The sequence below is a fragment of the Microcebus murinus genome, chromosome 4 (genome assembly GCF_040939455.1).
Source record: "Microcebus murinus isolate Inina chromosome 4, M.murinus_Inina_mat1.0, whole genome shotgun sequence".
NCBI lineage: Eukaryota > Metazoa > Chordata > Mammalia > Primates > Cheirogaleidae > Microcebus > Microcebus murinus.
The window spans coordinates 16,415,795-16,421,794 of NC_134107.1; positions in this window are offsets into that span (position 1 = coordinate 16,415,795).

Below are 6,000 nucleotides of genomic sequence, written 5' to 3' on the forward strand. Positions count from 1 at the left end.
ACTTGAAGAAGTAAGAGAAGAGGAAGAAGAGGAATCATTCTCAGAAATATTTAATTTCTTAAATTCTGACAGAAAAAGGCTATCTCCTCTGTCTTCTGTCCTGTCCTTTCCTTTGTTATTTTTATTCCTGGTACCTTTACATTTCTTTCTCTCCCTTTTCTTCTTTCTCTCCCTTTTCTTCTTTTTCTCCCTTTTCTTCTTTCTCTCCCTTTGCAGGTCGGGCTGCGCTTTCCCTCCCTGCATTTTCCTTTTTTGAGCTCTATATTTCTTTTTTCCACCTTTTACCGCGGTCCTTCCCTTACTGCTTCTCTCTGAGCTTGCTTCTTGCAAGTCACTCAGTGCACTTTGGCTAGCTGCTACGCGCGGGCCTGAAGTCTCATCATACAGGCATTTCATGATAATAGGCCACAAAAAGTGCCGCAGCAGAATATTACCCATTTTTTGGAAGCAGGGGAGTTTTGGCCGTCCCACACGTCAGTTCTGAACTCACCTCTGTCGAGGTCGTCTCCGCTGGTGCTTCAAAGTTGCACGAGGTCCCGGGTTTCGGCACCACTTGTCGCGCCCGCCTCGCCAGCAAGGAAGACGCGGCAACAGGAGTTCTTCTGACCGTGCTTTAATGGGGTTCCCTTTAGACTTACATGATGCGGAAGACCCAGCCCGGCAGCGCGCAGGCCACTATATACCCCAGAAGTACAACCCCTAAGCTGCGATAGGCCGCTCAACTGTCGAGCCCCCAAAGCATTAGCCCATATCAGGACCCTTTGTTTGCATTCTCGTGCCACAGGGCAACCGACAATTGTGCCTGCGCTGAACTTGTTAGCTGCTCTAGGCAAAGCCGGAAACAGGCGCCAACTTGTAATGGCGTTGACACCGCGCCCCACACTTACTCTTCTCTATCTTCTTCCTAGAATTTAAATAAATCTCTAAAATTATACATTTGCTTATTTATTTTCCACTTCCTCCAAATCATATGTAATATCATATATGTAATATTTTATAAATAAGGTAGACTCCAAATTGCCTAGATTATTTATTGTATTTGAAAAATAGAGATTATATGATTTGCTAATGTATTGGATGTGGTGTGAAAAAAATAGTAGCCTAGTTACCTAAGCAACCAGAAGGATAAAATGACAAAGAACTCCAGCAAATCAGCAAGAAAAATTCAAAGAACCCCATTAAAAAGTGAACAAAAGACATGAACAGAAAGTTTTCAAAAGAAGATAGATTAATGGCCAAGAAACATATGAAAAAATGCTCAACATCTCTAATCATCAGGGAAATTTAAATCAAAACCACAATGAGATATCACTTAACACCTGGGAGAATGGCCTTTATTAAAAAGTCTCAAAACAACAAATGCTGGCATGGATGCGGAGATAGGAAAACTCATACACTGTTGGCAGGACTGCGTGAACTAGTACATCCTCTGTGGAAAGTAATATGGAGATACCTCAAAGACCTTAAAGTAGAACTGCCATTTGATCCAGCAATTCTACTACTAGGTATTTACCCAAAGGAATAAAAGACATTCTATGAAAAAGACACCTGCACTCAAATGTTTATAGCAGAACAATTACAATTACAAAGATTTGGAAACAATTCAGTGGCCATCAATACATGAGTGAATTAATAAAATGTGATATATGCATACCATGAAGTACTGCTCAGCCATAAAAGTGGTGAATAATATCTTTTGTATTAATCTGGATGGAACTGGAGAACATTCTTCTAAGTGATGTACCACCAGAATGGAAAAACAAACACTACATGTACTCACCATTAAATTGGAACTAATCAATCAACACTTATGTGCATATATAGAAATAACAGTCATTGGAAATCAAGCAGGTGTGGGGGAGGGGATGGTAAATTGACACCAGGTACAATAATACTATCTGGGGGATGGGCACTCTTATAACTTTGACTCAAACTGTATAAAAGCAATTTATGTTTGAACCCCCATAATATTCTGAAATTTAAAAAAAAACAATGACCACTATGTGAGATGTGGAAGACTCTTATAGTAGAAGGTGTGGGGTGGGAGGTGACCATGAGTTTTATTTTGGGAATAAAATGCTTGAGACGACTCTTGGATACCACCAGTAAAAGTTAAGCAGTGGAATGGAAATATAAATTTGGGAGTTATCAGCATGTAAATAGTATTTAAAGTCATGAAAGTGAAAGAATCTCATCCATTCTCCAGTATTAATACTTCAGAAGAGTATGGTGGTAAACATGTATATATTTATATATAACACACACATTATATATACACTTATATAACAAATATATATGCAAATATACATATACTATACACACACTCACACACACACACACACTGTACAAGGACTTTCTGGGAAGTATTCAGCCATGTAATATGTTCTTGTTGTATTACTATGTTAACAATGGGTTGATACTTTCTGGATAGCCCTTATATATACACTATATATGCACATATATTTATATGCAATAAATATATACATACTATATGTATATTTTCTCTCTCTGTCTCTCTCTGTCCCTCTCTCTGTATATCTATGCATATATACATATACATATACACATACACACACACACACACATTTAAAAACTCCAACTTGTTTACCTCACTGGTCTTTCAGCAGATTGGTGAACTTATTTTCTCTGAGGCTTAAACTTCCACTTTATTTTTTAATTAAAAAATTTTTTTACTGATATAGTATTTGTACGTATTTATGGGGTATATGTGATATTTTGTTGCATTCATATAATGTGTAATGTTCAAGTCAGGGTATTTAGTGCATCCATATTTAGATCTTCAGTTTTTGTAGTTCCTTCCAGAATTCTTAAAGAACTAGTTCCCCAAGTAATTTTCTATTCCCTAACAGTGGTTCTGCTTTCTTGAATAGAAGCCTGACTAATTTGTCCATCCTCTTAGACATCTGTATTGAAAGTATGTTTCTTTATTAGTTTCTATCACAACTCCCTGATCATTTTTATAGCACTAATAAAGTTTTAAAATTATTTCTATATGAAGTCATTTTCTTGTCTCATGCGCCCACAAAATTCTAAACTCTATAAGCATAAGATATTATCAGTATTGTTTTTCCATTGCATTCCCAGGGCTTGATATCTATGTAGTAAACCTCAGTAAATATATAAATTTACTGAATGCATTGTTTGGAAATCAGATGTCAAATAAATTAATGTATAAAAGAGTTACGTGATATCTCATTGTGGTTTTGATTTGCATTGCCCTAATGATTAGAGATGTTGAGCATTTTTTATGTGTTTGCTGCCCCACTATCTCCACTTCTATTCAACATGGTACTGGAAGTCCTTGCCAGAGCAATCAGACAAGAGAGGGGAATTAAGGGTGTCCAAATGGAGGCAGAAGAGGTCAAATTCCCACTCTTTCTTGACGATATAATATTACATCTAGAAAATCCCAAGGATTCAACCAAGAGGCTCCTGGAATTGATAAATGAATTCATTAAAGTCTCAGGATACAAAATTAATGTGCACAAATCAGTGGCATTCCTATATGCCAATAACAGTCAAGCCGAAAATCAAATCAAAGATGCTTTTTTCTTAAAGACTACTTTGTCTGCTATCAGGATATTAATACTAGTATTCATTTGTTGGTATATTCATAATATATCTTTTCCATCTTTATACTTTCATATTTGTAGTTCCTTAAAGTATGCCCCCTTTAATAAGTACATTTTTGGGTTTTGATTTGTCTATTTATTTCAGTATTTTATTTAGCATATTTAGTTTATTTACATTTAACACAATTTCCTCTGTAGTTGGATTTTGTTTGTGTGTGGCCAAAAACATGCATAATGTAAAATTTACTATCACATCAATTTCCAAGTGTACAGTACAATTTGACAACCACATGCACATTTTTGTGCAGCAGATCTCCAGAAGTCCCCTCCCCCATCCTGCGTGACTAAAACTCTATACACATCAAACAACATTTCCCCGCCTCCTCCTGCCTCCATCCTTCGGCAACCACCATTCTACTTCCTGATTTCATGAGTCTGACTACTTCAAATATACAGGAATCATGCAGTATTTGGCTTTTTGTGACTTGCGTATTTCACTTAGCATAATGTCCACAGGTTCATCTATATCACAAAAGACAGGATTTTCTTCATTATTAAGGATTAATAGTATTCTATTGTATGTATATGTCACATTTTCTTTATCCACTCATCTATTGATGCACATTTATGTTGTTTCCATATATTGGCTATTGTGAGTAATGATGGAATAAACATAGGAATGCAGATACCTCTTCAAAACCCTGATTTCAATTCTTTTAGATATATACCCAGAAGTGCGATTGATGGGTTATATGATAATTTTGTTTTTAATTTTTTTGAGAAACCTCCATACTCTTATCCATAGCGCTGCACCATTTTACATTTCCACCAGTGGTGCACAAGATTTCCAGTTCTTCCACATTCTTACCAATATTTGCTATTTTCCATTTTTTGGATAGTGGCCATCCTAACAGGTGTGAAGTGTTATTTTATTATGATTTTGACTGGCATTTTGCCATCTTTTTATATACCTATTGGCCATGTGTATGTTTTCTTTGGAGAAATGTCTATTTAGATCCTTGGCCCATTTTTAAATCAGATTATTTGGTTTTTTTTTTCTTCCTATTGAATTGCATGAGTTCCTTATATATTTTGAATATTAAACCCTTGTCAGATATATAGTCAGAAAATATTTTCTACCATTCTCTAAGTTGCCTTTTTATTTTGTTGATTGTTTACTTTGCAGCACAGAAGTTTTAAGTTTGATGTAGTTCCATTTGACTATTTTTGATTTTGTTGCCTGTGATTTTCATTGCATTTCCAGAGGAAAAAATTGATAACATCATTAGTGAGTGTATTTTTTTTTTTTGCCAAATGTGATAATAGGTAGTCATATACAGAAAAATTGAGAAATTCCCTTATTATTTATCCATCCCCTTTTCCTGTACTCTGGCCTTTTTGCTTTTGAAAATGATCATATGACCACAGTGTATCTACCAAATGACTTATTATAGATAGAAATATTAATTCCTTAAAATGGTACACTTATATGCTCTGAATAAAATATACCATCAAAAAGCATACACCATTATTAAAAATACATATCACATTTTTCTTCATTTTGGACTCTTAGAATATTTTTTAGACTAGAGAAATAAATAATACCAGAAAAAATTTATATTATGATACCTCAATTGATTATTTTAACTTTTTTATTAGAAGGTAATCACAGGCTGGCTCACGCCTATAATCCTGGCACTCCGGGAGGCCAAGGCATGCAGATTGTTCGAGCTCAGGAGTTCAAGACCAGCCTGAGCAAGAACAAGACCCCATCTCTACTAAAAAAAAAATAGAAAGAAATTAGCTGGACAACTAAAAACATATATAGAAAAAATTAGCTGGGCATGGAGGCACATGCCTGTAGTCCCAGCTACTCGGGAGGCTGAGGCAGAAGGATCACTTGAGCCCAGGAGTTTGAGGTTGCTGTGAGCTAGGTTGATGCCAATGCACTCTAGCCCAGGCAACAGAGTGAGACTCTGTATCAAACAAACAAAGAAAAAACAGGTAATCACATGCCATCTATCTCCTTTAACATATTTCCCACTTCTGTGTGCATGTGCACTTATACAATGTTTGCATGCTCTTCTACTCATGGGTTTGTGTGTGCCCTGTTTATACATAAGCTTGCCTAGGCAAATGGTAGACAAAATGGGAATGTGAATAAATCAAATATTATTAATAAGGTTTTTGAGAAAGAGGATTCCAAAATGCTGAAAGTCTCATTTGGCCATTCTCATTTAGATATTACATATCTGGACATAATGGTTTCTTTCTACCAGGTGACAGACTTTTAAGAGGAAAAAGCATCACCTCAATAATTTAAGGGCAGTGTGGGCCTTAAAGTGTGAGTCATTTCATGCAGAATATCTGATAGGAGTGAAACAAGGTCACTATGAATCCTACAACT